This window comes from Rhinolophus ferrumequinum, chromosome 5 (genome assembly GCF_004115265.2).
Source record: "Rhinolophus ferrumequinum isolate MPI-CBG mRhiFer1 chromosome 5, mRhiFer1_v1.p, whole genome shotgun sequence".
NCBI lineage: Eukaryota > Metazoa > Chordata > Mammalia > Chiroptera > Rhinolophidae > Rhinolophus > Rhinolophus ferrumequinum.
In genome coordinates this window covers 58,010,763-58,024,859 of record NC_046288.1, presented here as the reverse complement: position 1 = coordinate 58,024,859, position 14,097 = coordinate 58,010,763, and the positions used below count along the sequence as shown (strand labels likewise).

At 40.1% G+C, this 14,097-nt stretch overlaps 1 long non-coding RNA gene across 1 annotated transcript in view; it reads left to right on the top strand.

Annotated features, from left to right (window-relative positions):
- Nucleotides 1–1,996: 1,996 nt before the first annotated feature.
- LOC117022544 (uncharacterized) overlaps nt 1,997–14,097 on the top strand; it is a 66,072-nt gene continuing 53,971 nt past the window's right edge. Inside the window, exon 1 of the long non-coding RNA XR_004423062.1 lies at nt 1,997–2,133. This is a non-coding gene — a long non-coding RNA (uncharacterized LOC117022544). The remainder of the gene's footprint in view (nt 2,134–14,097) is intronic.

Sequence of the window (14,097 nt, the reverse complement as noted above, 5' to 3'; positions counted from 1 at the left end):
CGAGTACATTTGGTTCTACGAGTACTGCTCCAGCCCCATAAAGAATATTCTAGGCAGCAGGCACAGCCTCAGGCCCCAGAGGCTGGATATCAGTAGGCAACTTTGAGGTGCCTGACTTCCACGTCACAGGTTTGGTAGCAATTGTCTTGGGGTTTCCTCTAAGCCCCCAATGAACTGTTTTTAGAGGATTCTAAACTATCGCAGCATCTCCCTTTCCACATGGCCCTCTGTGGCAGTTACAGTTTTCCTGCTGTTGTTACGTGGGCTGTTTCCACAGCTGCTCAGTACCCCTCTCCTCCCACTGCTGCTGCCTGCGTGGGGGCCGCCTTTCTCTCTGTCCCCCACACCACACTAGCCCGTGTCCTGCTCCCTACTGGAGGAGCCAACCTCTCACTCAAAGAGAATACCACCCTTTGGAAATCTGGGGTGGTCTGACCTGATATTTCAGTTTAGTGGCCGCAGATATTTTAGGCCCCCAAGAGGTAGTCTTGCTCTTTCAATTTTACTGGCTCCACTGTTTAAGGAACTTGGAACGGTTTCCCCTGGGACTGGTCTGGAGGCACCGTTGAATAACACCACAGTGTTTTTCTTTCTCCCCACAAAGGACCAGCTGGTGCCTCAGACCAGCATAAACCATTTGGCGCTCTACTAACTCAGAGCGAGACGCTGCTTTCCTTCAGCGTTCCTACCCTTCCAGGTCAGGCAAACTTTTTCTTCCTTTGTTAGTTAGGACTTTGAATCTTGATGCTGCCACTGATTTTCGTTATTTTTCTTTCCCAGGAGAATTTGATGCCCTTGTGCCTTGGTATTATAAGACTAATGAGATTTGGTATTATAAGATTAATGATTTTCAGATTAAGTCTGATTTCCCTATCCTTCCCTCCACAGAAAGAGAGCTAGAGAGAGGAGATGGTGCTTAAACAATGCATCATTGCTCAGCTAGCTGTGTACAGCTTGTACAACAGTATGTTGGGGCAGCTGTCATAGTTCTTAACAGCTCTTCTGAGATGCTGACAGTGTCCGTGAAGACATACCTGTAAATCCCTTTATTTAGACAGGGAGGAAACATAGGTCATCTGTAAGATAATTTTATGATACATTTGAAACAAATATACTCAGGAAAAGACTTTTAAAAACAGTATCAAATGTTCATGAACTGGTGAATAGAGAAACAAAATATGGTATATTCATACAACGGAATGCTATGTACTGATAAAAAGGAAACTTCTGTAAACATGGATGAACCTCAAAAATGTTATGTTAAATGAAAGAATCCAAATACAAAAGACAATGTGTCTTATGATCCCATTTATATAAAATGTACAGAAAAGGCAAATCTATAGAGATAGAAAGGAGACTAGTAGTTGCCATGGGTTGGAATGGATAGGATTGCAAACGACTATGGGGGATTTTTACAGGATGGTGGAAATATTCTAATACTGAGTTGTGGTGATGTTTATACAACCCTGTATATTTATTAAAAAAATCATCGAATTCTAAATTTAAATGGGTGAGTTTTGTGGCATGTAAGTTATGCCTCAAAACAGATTTAGGAAAAAAAAAAGCAGCATGATGTATGACATCCATTGTGATATCCATTGGAGCCCATTCTAACTCCATCCTACTCATGGCTTGTGTACTATAAGGCATTTCACCAACTTTGCTAGATTCCAAATACCAACACTTAGTGAGCCCTGAGTATGTGCCAGTGATCATGGTCAGATATATCCCTTTATATTATTATTGCAAAAGTGAATTTGAGTTGAAGTGAGGTAGGAACAGAATCTCATTTTAGATGATACTAGGTGTCCTTAGAATTGAACATCGATCAAAGTAAAAACAAAAAAATTTAGATGTAAGGAAAAGGAGAAAGTGCACCAAGCCGTAATAAACCAAGTGTAAATGTCGTAACTTTCTGTACCATTGATATTCAAATAACGCATCAGTAATATAAAGTCTGGAAGGATAACACATGTCCCTCCACAGCCCCGGCCTCTGCTTCTTTGTCCAGCAGGTATAGTTGAGTTCATGTGAATAGCATTAGGAGTAGGTCCAGTTGGTTTTACGTGTGCTGATTGTAGTGGAGGGCTGTTGACCTTGGTGACTGCTGGCCTCTAAAAAGCAGAAGCTGAGGTGAGTTCCTTCTCTCCATTGTGAACCCAGCAATAGGACTTTTCAAGAATAGGCAGATTTGCTTCCTACTGCCAAGCTCAATGAAGAGGGTTCCCAGCCCAAGTGGCCAGGACCCTCCGGGTATAACTTTCCCAGGCTGGGAAGCAACCTCCGGGTGAAACTAATAGGTTTGTTTTTGTTAATTGGGGGGAGGGACGGATTTGGTGGCAGCAGAGAGACCTGGCTGCCTGGAATGGCTAATGCTTCACAGTTGGGTTTCTCTGGCTGTTTCAGAAGGTTACATAAGGACCCGGACAGGTAAAACTGTCCTGATCATAACCAGGGCTAAGGGGGTAGAGACAAGCCTTTTTAATTCATAGAAATTTTTCAAAGGAAAGTGATTTTTTTTTCTTGGGTTATGCCCAGTCACAAGAGAATTTCCAGCCAGAATCCGGCTAATCCCTTAGTGTTACAGTTCTTAGCAAACAGATCTTTTTGCTTCACGCCCGCACTGTTTATGGGGGTGCAAGGTAAATTTAAGTTGGGTAGATCAGAATACATTCAGCTTTCTTCTTTTCACACCCAGACTCAGTGCCAGGGCTAGACACTGGTCCTATCTCCCTCCTCCTACAATAGCTTTTGGATCACGTCACCACAAGTCCCCTTGATGTATTTTCCTAATTGCATATTTCTCAGAAAAAAGAGCAATCGTTGTTGTATCCTTTTTCCCTAAGGGAACCCTGGCTCCTTATCCTATCTCCACCCACTTCTTCAAATCCTATTTTTTCTAACCCCTCACATCCTACTCCTACTTAATCCACTTTACCGTAGCTTCCATTCTCACCAAAATTTATAGCAATACCAGGGAGCCCAATTCAATGATCCACATTCTTTAGGACATCATCTCACTAATCAATCAGCACATAGTTAACCACTGTCTCATTCTTAAAAAAACTTTTGGCTTCCTTGATGCTATGTTCTTCTGGTTTTTATCCTATACCATTGACAGCTTTTGTTTTCTTCCCTTAGGACATTCTTTCTTTGTTTAATTGCTGAATTTATGAGCATTCCAAAGGCTTGTTCTTAGTTTCTCTATTTTTTTTTTTCTATCTATGTCCTCTAATAGGCAATCTCATCCATTCCCATGGTTTTATAAACTCCCCAAATGACGATGATCTCAAATTTATTTCATCAGATCCCTGAGCTCCAAATTTACATATCCAACCTCTTCCTTGATATGAAATTTGATAACTAATAATCATTTTAAACAAGAATTTTTGATTCCCTTCCAAAATCCTTTCCTCTGTTTACCATTTCAGTGAATGACATCAATATTTATATAATTGTTCAAACTGAAAACCTAGAAGTCATCCTTATTCCTTTTCTCTTATTCCTATGTCCAGTCCATTAGCAAATCTATTTAGCACTCTCTCTGTCGGTGTAAGAAATGTCCAAACCTGTCAAGAATTTTTGTAAGGGTTCATATGAGCCAAAGTGATGACCTTGCTGAAAAGCAAGATCTCAAATGCTTTGGAGAATGACAGTTTTGCAGTTTATTTTATACATTTGGAATTAAGGAAGATTACATGAATGTTGGAGAAAGAAAGGCAAGGAAATCTCTGTGATTGGGTTACAGGATAGTTAACAAGATTATGTGCTCTTTTGAGGGTGGTTTTCCTTCTAAGGGGTCTAAAAATGAGGCATTTCCAAGGTATGTTAACCTAGATGCACAAAAACAATGGGCAGGGCTTGCTTAAGGCAAAGATAAACCTTTTACTAAAGACGTTATATGTCTGGACGTGACTACCCACTATGACCTGCCTAGTTAGGAATTTATGATCAGATAACCCTGTGAGGTTACTTTCAGTCACTTGACTTGTCAAATTTATTAGAGAGCCCCTTTTTCATCCACACCTCCCAAGTGGATCTCCAATCTGTCCCTTTCCCTTATTCTCTACCCTCTTAGTCCAAGTCACTGACTGAAGTAACCATCTAACTGGTCTCCCTGCCTCCATGTTTACACCCTCACAAGTCATTTTATACACAGCAGTCAGTGATTTTTTAAAATGCATTTCAGATCATGTCCCTTCCTTTTCATTTCTGTTAAACAAAATCCAAATTCCCTTACTTGGTGTGCTTTGTTCTTATCATACAAGCTTCATCCATTTAAAAAATTTTTTTAAATCAGGTGTAGAGGTAGATCCTTTTATCTTTTCATGTACATCCTTTTAATCTTCAGCACAATCCCAGTGTTGCTGGCAACAGAATGCTTCTTGGTCTACTTAAGAACTAGTTTTGTGCATTCAGAGGGGGATATATTTTCCTTTCCTTGAATCTGGACTGGCCGGTGACATCTTTGGCTAATAGAGTATGACAGTTCTAGTCCTGGCCTTTGAGAGGATTAGCAGCTTCTGTTTTGTCTTGGAGCTATGTAAGAAGTCCAACTGACCTGAAGTTGTCCCTCTGTGATGAAGCCCAAACTAAACATGTTAAAAGGTTATGTAGGCAGAGAGAGAAATGCCTGGCCATCCCCCAGCTGTTTGAGTTATCCCACCTGAGATCTCAGACATTGAAGAGCAGAGACAATCTGTCCCCCCTGTGTCTGATCAAATTCTTGGAAACATGAGATACAGTTATTTTGAGATACAAAGCGTTGAGGTCATTTGTTATGTGGCAATATAAAACTGGACCATATGGGAAGTAATTGGAGACGTTGAATGTTTTGAAACGTCTTCATTCTATTTGTTAGTTGTTTAATAAGAGTTTGGCTGTGTATAGAATTCTTGGTTGGAAGAATTTCCTTCAGAAGAACTTTGAAGGTATTGCAGTATTGTCTTCAAGCTTTAATGCTGCTGTTGAGAAGTCTGATGCCATCCTGATCCCCGTATCCTTGTGTGTGATCTGTATTGATATTTTCTTTTTCTTCTGTGGAAGTTTTAAGTTTTCCTCTTTTACCCCAGTGTTGTTAAACGTCTTGATGACATGTTTTGTGTGGGTCTTAGGTCTCAGCTTCCTCTGAGTTTGCTAAGTTCATCTCATCCAGCTAAATTCTAGTTTTCACGGTGTTTATTGTTCTACTCCTCTACCACCACCATTCCTTTGTAGTTTTATCCTTTCTAAACCATGCACTCACAAGAGTTGGAGAAATAATGGCTGTAATAGCGTGTGTAGATTCTCTGAACTTCTGATTTGTAATTACCTGTTACTTTATGATTTTTTTCACATTGTCTCCCCTACAAAATTATAAACTCCATGACTGTTGGAACTGTCTTTTCTTGTTCACTACTTATCCTCATCTCTCAGTACAGTATTTCAGTATAGTTGTCATTTAATAAACATCATTTGAATGGGTAAATATCCATTCAAATGCATGAGGCAGGGGCCAGAAAACGTGGTAGGGGCAGACACATCAAAAGCAAACATCATAATCTGCTTCATCATTTTGTCCGGAACAGTGATTTTTATTTTTTATTTTTATTTATTTATTTTATTATTATTATTATTATTTTTTATTTATTTATTTTTTATTATTATTATTTTTTATTTTTCATCCTTTCTTTTTCTTTTTTTTTTTTTTTTATTTTTAATTTATTGGGGTGACAATTGTTAGCAAAATTACATAGATTTCAGGTGTGCAATTCTGTATCACATCATCCATAAATCACATTGTGTGTTCACCACCCATAGTCAGCTCCCCTTCCATCTCCATACATTTGATCCCCCTCACCCTCATCCCCCACCCCCCAACCCCCTTACCCTCTGGTAACCACCAAATTACGTTCCCCAGATTAATTTTCAAGCCCGTGGCCATCCGGAACAGTGATTTTTAAATGAGGGTGATTTTTGTCCCCCAGAGGACATTTGGCAATATCTCAAGGCCTTTTTTGATTATCACCCCTGGGACGGGGATCAGCTTGCTACCCCATCTAGTGAGTAGTGGCTAGCAATGCTGCTAAACATCCTGCAATGCACAGCACAGCCCCCTACAACCAAGATTATCCAGTCCAAGATGTCAGTAGTGCTGAGGTCAAGAAGCCCTGGTGTAGATCAAGCTTCAATACAGCTATATATGTAGTTTGGTGTCTCTTACATACAGAGCCCATTTTCAAAATACCACATACAAGTGTCAAAACTTCAAATTGTATGCCCTCTTCAGTGTAGGCTCAGTGAAGTACAGGTAACCCCCGTGTAACACGGCACTTCAATAACACGGTTTCGCTCTAACGTGGTTCGAGAATTGGGGAAAACCCTCGTACCACATGGCATCCTAGAACACGGTTTCACTCTAACACGGTTTGAGAATTAGAGAAATCCCTGAACAACACGGAGCATAATAAGAGCTTTTAAGAGCAAAAAAGATCTCATTTGAAATTAGGGAAATCCCTGAATAACACAGAACATAATAAAACCTTAGTAGTGGTGACGAAGAAAACATTATTTAATACATATTAATGTTATACTTTTGGTGAAAATTGCTTTAATGAAGATATTTCTCTTAATTATAAAAATATAATAGTATGTTTTCTTAATTTTTGGAAACTAACCCCCTTTTTTGTACTAGTTCTTTGTTTCGTATAACACGGATTCGTGGAACATGGCATTTTTAAGGAACCTAACAACTGTGTCATACGGAGGTTACCTGTAGTAAGTTTGACTATCCTATGGCTCACCCCTATGTAGCAGTCTTTTTTTGTATTTAATATATTCCCTTATTTTTTTGAAAGCTGGGGTTAGTGTATAAAGAATGGAGTAGGAAAGAAATCCACAGAATCCTTACTTAATTCATTATTTCTCTTTCCACCATGCAATGGTAAGTGGATTTAATGGTGTCTTACATTTTTTCTCAACTGCTCTCCCACATTCTCAGAGGAAAATGCCTAACAGGCTCTTCACAAGAACCAAATAGTGTAATCATAGTACTCCAGGGCTAGCAGGGGCTTCATTTGGAAATAATTGTGTCTCATGTAGCTAGTTCAATACAGAACTAAAATAAGAATCCAGGTCTGTCCTAAAAGGTGGCTTTATTGTGTTGTAGTATGTTCTTTGAATTAAAAATAACAGCAACAACAACAAAGTCCCCTTTGACTATACAGAGTCACTTTCAACACCACAGTAAGTAAAATGCTTACTCTCATCTACTTTCATCAAAACTGAAATCACCTGGGGCAATCATTCCATGTCATCTGACTATACCAAATGCTACACTGCAGACACAGTTGATTATGACCTTGCAGACAAAGCATGGATTTGTAGTTATATGTTGTGACATGCAGCCCATTCAGGAGCCTTGCATAAGCTATGTTTTGATGACAGCTATGTTTGCAGAGTGAATTCATTCAGGCTAAACTCAGCGATTCGTCATGGTTGGTCATTTAATGCTTTATCATTCCTGAGCTCCACCTCTCTCTTCCAACCTCACCATGTATGCCCAAACTAAGGGCGGCATGAAATGGACTCTGCTTTCTCTGCTTTCTGCAGTCCTTGTTTTACTAATGATGTGTGATATGTTTGAAGAAATTAACCATTTTGCTTTTGTTAGTCTCTCTATAGAAGCCAGATGGTGGCTCTCTTCATTTTCTTCTCCCCAAATTTCTGAAAGTCAGTAACACAACAGAGATTCTTTGACATCTTCAGATAAGTGATAGCCTTGAACCAAATCTATGGAGTCTGCCTGTTCTCCCTTCACAGCCCTGCAGGATGCAAGTTCAGTCATTTCTTTCTTTTCCCACCTGGCCTACAGATGTCCTGTTCCTTCAGGCCCTGAAGGACTCTCTGAATCTGAATGTTTAACCACACCTCTGGGTTGGCTTTTAGCAGAAGTCACCCAACCTTCTCAGCGGGCCACAGACCAGAGTAGATAATCCCCTATCATCTGTGACTATTGCCTAGATTTAAAGCTCCTTTCATCATCAAGGAGAATCTGGATATTAGCTACTTTTCTGTCACTCTCGACTTAGTGTTTCCCTCCTCCTTAGTTATGTTCATTTCCTTGTATCATTTATATGCATGATGTTTCTCCACTAACCTATAGTCCCTTGAAAGTAGGGCCCTATCTTTCTTACTAGGGTAAGAACACATAACACATATCGTTATATTTGTAACGATAAAATACTACCTCATCCTCCATGACAGCGAACACTGTGATTTGCCTCTAATGAGTTTGATTACTATTTGCAGTAGGTATTAGGTGAGGCTATAACTGATGTACTCTATCTCTTGTCTTTATTTATCTATTTACCTTATTTACCTGGTGACTTCCCTATTTGGGCAGCAAGACCAGAAGGCATCCATTTCTTTAGGAGTTGTTAGTGATGGAATCAGAGGGAAAAAATGCGAATTATGGGATTTTAATATAAAAATCTTTGTCCTGAATGATGAGAAACAGTGTAAAGGTTAAAGCACTAGGTAGTGTCTGTTTTTCTCTTCCTTCTCACCCTCCTCACCAGATAAAGATCCCAGCATCCAAGGATAGAGAAAGAGAAGAACAAGAGAGCTTCAGAAATTGGTCTGTCTCTGAGCCTTGCCTCCTGCCCCAATACTGAGAGAGCTTCGGGGTACCCCTGATCTGATTTTACTTAGGCTTTGCTGATCCCATGTCTGGAACTTGTCTATCTCTTAGAGAAAAGCAGCAGAGATGGTGCTGAGGGGTGGAAGGAGCAGGGTGAGTGCTTGGGACTCTAAGGTCCTTTGGGGACCCTAAGACTGGACATGACTAACTTTCCTCTGGTTCCATAAGAAAAGTCCTGGAAGTTAGGGAGAGAGGGAGAGATGAGAAAAGGACGGGGAGAAAGGAGAGGAGAAAAGGGAAGTGGAGAGAGAAGGGGTGGGAGGAAGAAAGTGAAGCAAGGAGGGAGGGAACTAAAGGGAGTAGGGCAAAGGGAGAGTGAAAAAAGGGAGGGAGAGGAAAAGGGAAAGAGGGATAGAAAGGATTACCTTCTCTGCCTGTCTGGCTTGAGTTGAGATTTTCTACACACCAGCAAAGGGTCTTCTGACAAAAGGTATTAGGTCAAAACTCTGTTTTTTGTTTTTTTAATTTTACTAGGGTAAGAACACATAACACGAAATCTACCCTCTCAACAGATTAAGTATACCATATAGGATTGTGTAATGACGAGCGGGGAAATGAAGGAGAGACACACGCTAGAATGGGGCTAATTGATTTAAATATCTAATCTATTTATTTAGCAATATGCAACAGCAAAAGACAAAGGCAATTAATAGAATGTGCTAATGACAGAAAGTAAAGGTATTAAGACTAAACTATATACATTGATACCAATGTCATTTCAAAGGAGTACACATACTTGTAAGTTTAAGAGATCCCAACACATGTTTACTGTTGATCAAAAATCACTTGGCTAAATACACAAATAACATCAGTAAGGAGTATCCAAAAGCAGTAATGAGCTTTGTAGGATAGTAACTATTACAGTAAATGTCAAAAGTCACCAAACTGGGGGAGAACAACACTGGAAAAGTCATAAATCAAAACCTTGCCAAGTCTGTAGCTGAGAGAAACTCAAGCGTCTCCCTCACCGCTGCTTACAAGTTCCCAAGAATGCTGTTGTTGTTGTATTTGTTGTTGTTGTTGTTGTTAGAAGTCAAGGCGTCTTCTGATGTTATAAGCTGCAAGCTGCATATAATTTTTCAAGGTGTTAACAAATTGAAGAATGTTGCAGTTGTTGTCGTTGCTGTTGTTAGAAGTTAGGACGTCTTCTGATGCTGTCAACTGCAAGCTGCATACAAGTTTTCTAGATGCTAACAAATTGTCAAGAAGGCTAACCTTGGGGAACAACACTGTAGAGGTCAGGAACCAGCCAGACCTCACCAGGTTCACAGCTGGAAGTCAGGCTATCCCCTGGTGTTGTAAGCTGCATGTTGTTGGAAGTCTTCAAAATGTTAGAATGATGAAAAGTCACCCATGACAAATGACCAAATGACAAAATAATAATTATTATACTGCCAACTGAGGTCTAAGATATATATATATATATATCTTTCCCAAAAATGTACCTTAGAGCCAGGCTCTTTGTTCCTGCCTCCCCCTCTGGGAATGGCCAGTTCTGGGTGGGTCCAGCAGTCAATGATAAAAAAAGAAAATATATTACTTATTCTGCCGAAGGGCTAGTTCATCCGGACAAGCAATATCTACTGTTCTTGCTTGGGACCATCAGCCCAAGGTCTTCCAAAGCCTGGCAACGTGCCTGTCACGTCGTCCTGGTATAACTTAGCTACTTCTTCACTTCATCTGTTGATGTGGGTGAAACAGACAGAACAAAGAGGGAATTCTCTCAACCCCTGATCAAGAATTTCTTTAACCCTAAGCTCACCATCACCTTACAGCACAGACAGGACTGCAAACATCATCTCATATCTCCCCTACTAGGGAGAATGAGACCAAAGGGGGACAGAAAAGCAACCTCATCCCATATCTCCCCTGCTCAGGGGAATGAGACCAAAGGGAGAATTTACTCAACCCCTGATCACAGCACAGAAGTCACCTCACATACAGGAACAGATAAAAGCTAATAGACAAAAGCTCACATTAATCAATAATTGCAAATTTCCCTCAACATCTACCCTACAGATTGTTATCTGTAGGCACCGGTTTGTACCCCAGATCCCTAGAACTTACACATCTGGCATCAGTGAAATCTTACACACATCGACAAGCCACCCCGTTTTCAAGGTGTAAAACACTTGGTAATTACGTAGCAATTTTATCGCGGCCTATTACCACAGGCAGGACCACGTTATGAGAAATAAATGTGTTCCTAGGCATTGTGTTCACTGTGCCTGCTGGGGACGTGGGCCCTGAGGACAGGACAGGAAGGGCTGTTGGGTCCTGGATCTCCACCTCCACCCTCTCCCAGCAAGGAGTCTGCCTTCCTTTCTCCCTCCCAATTTTGTAGATTCCTTCCTTCTCTGGAGGGCTGGGCTTCTCCTGCCTTGGCCTTTCACAGGTGAATAAATCCCTCTAATCTCCAACCCCGTCAAAAAGTCCTGCTCTTGTAATTAGTAAGGCTATTTCCATTTCAACTGGGAACTCATTGCAAATGCAGGGTTTTGTGCTGCTGTGTAAAGCAGCCTGGCTATCAGGTTGAGAACTGCACACTGTCATATTAAAAACAAACAAAACCCCCAAAGCATCACCCCCACCCTGTGTGGTTACTGAGTTCCTGACCACCTTCCACATTATCCCCGGTGACCAGGGAAGTGAGCTAACAACTGATCTTTGTAGCGGGCACATTTACACACTGGCAGGGTTTCAGACCTCCCGCCCCTTTCCCCCTCCGCTAATTGCCCTTCTAAGATTGTGGCAGAAAACACACTGGCACTTCCTTTGAAGACCACGGGGGCTTGTGTGAGTGAATGGCATTTTATTACTCTGCCCTTTAGAAATTAGCCTCCCGGCTATCAGGCCCACCATGCAACTTTTCCCCACTTCTTCTTCAGATGTCAGCCACCCAAATTTCAAATAGTGCTGGAGACTGATGCCACAGGGATGACTGACTGCATGTAGATCAGAGCCGCCTCTGGGCAGCGGGGCGGGCCAAGACTGGCTAGAGGAAGAAGGGATTAACAGAGAATTTGGGACATCTCTGCTCAAAGATGCATTGTTAGATGAGCTTTGAATAACATTGATCCATTAATTTGTTACTTTTGGTAACACACACACACCCACTCACATGCCTGGTTTTATAAGAATTACTCTTAAATTGTTGTGGGTGGAGGTTTTACCCAATTGAGTAATTCTTAGCCTTAGGAGTACGACACCCAGTTTCCTAATTCCTACCCTATGCAGCATGCCTGTTTTTACATCAGAGACAGTTAAATTTGATTTTGTTTCAATAATTGTTTTGACAAATGTAAGATACCTTTTGAAACTATTTGCAGCATTCCAGACTTTTTAAAAACTAAGGCTGGAATTAGCTTTTCTAGCTACTTGTCTCATCTTTGAGTTAAGAACCCCAGTCTTTGCATTTCAATTTAACAGCTGACTTTTGAAACCATTTGGAAACTTCAAGTTAATTAAATATTTTAATTAAAAAATATGCATAGTATATAGATTGCCAGTCTTCAGGAACTATTATAGAATATCTTTGACAGTAAAACTATGCTGAACTCAATATTTTCTTGATGTTTATGAAGATATTTTCTGAGAGCAGAATTATGAAAATCAGTTTTCATTGTGATATTGATGTAATTTCTAGGTTAATGGAGAGTTCTGGAGAAAGAATGATAAATACAGAATTATGTTGACTATAACACATAACACCTGTACGTTATGTTAAATGAGATAATATATGTAAATGAAACAAGCACATAGTATATTTTCAGTCAATGAGAGTAGAATGTGCATATGAAATTATTTATACTTTGGGGATTAACTTCCTAGAACTATTTTTCTATATGCTTCTTTTCTATCAATCTCACTCATTCAGCAATACTTATCAAGCACTTACTACTATATTGCATCAATTTTAAGCCAAACATTTATTTGCACTTTATCAACTCTAAAATTATGGTAAGTTTTAACACTGATGGTGGCTTACGTTACTGTCAGCCTGAGCAATCATGGTGTACTACCTAGCTACCATTTCTGGTGGCAGGGTTAGATAACTGAACCCTTAATGTTTCTGTCAACTGACTTTTTAAGGACCATTTGAGCAATGCACATGGATTGTGATCTTTTGAAATCTAACACTTGGTAAGATCAACAAGGCACTAGCTCCAAAACTTGCAAAATGGTGGGTGGAACAGGTGATAACTGTGGGAAAGATCATGGGCACTAATTTAAAAGATAATTCAGCAGTGTTAGACTCTGAATATAAATAAGTTTAGGAAATTAAACCAATTTATTTTGCTTATGGTTTGTTTTTACATATGTATAAGAGAGATAGGAAGAGTATCTGACTAAATAATTCTTTTACTAAATAGAAAAATGTCTAAGTAATAAGAAAGCGTAGTGTCATGGTTTCAATAAACATTGTGTCATAATATTTTGGAGGCTTTTTTCCCATTTTTAATGGTGTATTAAAACAGTGATGCATCTCTCCATCGATGGTGCCTTAGATTTAATGAATCTGAGTACCTGTTAGACCCTGTACTAGGCTTTGCAGATACAATTAATTAAGCAAATATTTATTGAATGCCTACTACGTGCCTTACTATGTGCTGTGAATGGGCCAGACAAGCTCTCATGGGAGTTTCTTTGGCTGGGAAGACAGACATCATACAATGTTTCCAGAGAGGGATAAATACTCTGGAGGGGGAAAATATGCCTAATGTATTATGAAGTATATTGCAAGAGAGTTAAACACTGGTATCTAAACCACAATCCCTATTCTCAAGGCATTTACAACCTAGTGTCAAAGATAGAAGGAAATTTCAAAATGGTGCATAAACTACATGAACTCCTGAAAGTCTAAAGGAAGTGATCGTCAAATTGTCCTGAAGGGCCAGTAAGGATTAGCCAGCTGAAAAGGAGGGGAAGGATTTTCCAAACAGAAGGACTGTCATGCTTAAAAGCCAAGAAATAAGAGGGAGGCTGGTGAATTCCTTCAACTCCTTCAAGGAGTTTAGGTGGCAGAGTTTATAGTGTGAGGGGCAAGAGATGAGTCTAGAAGGCAGGCAGGGCCTGGGAGATCTTTCAGACTAGGGTCTTTCAGGGGTGAGTCTTTCAGGGTGGGGATCTTTCAGGGTGAGTCTTTTCGTCTTTCTACCAGGAGCAATGGGGTTTTTATGCAGGGAATAGGCATGGTAAGATTTGCGTCTGAGAAAGATAACTTTTACTGGAGTGTGGAGAATAGATTAATTTTCTCCCTTTCCCTTTTCCCCAAGGAAAGAAGTCAATTGCTGCAGTCATTCGGGAAGTTGACAATGGTCGTAGCCATGTTAAGTTTCCCAATTTTCCCAACTTGATCAGATCTTTATCCAACTTGTGTGTGGGCTTTGTAATAAAACGTTGACTTCAGTAACCTA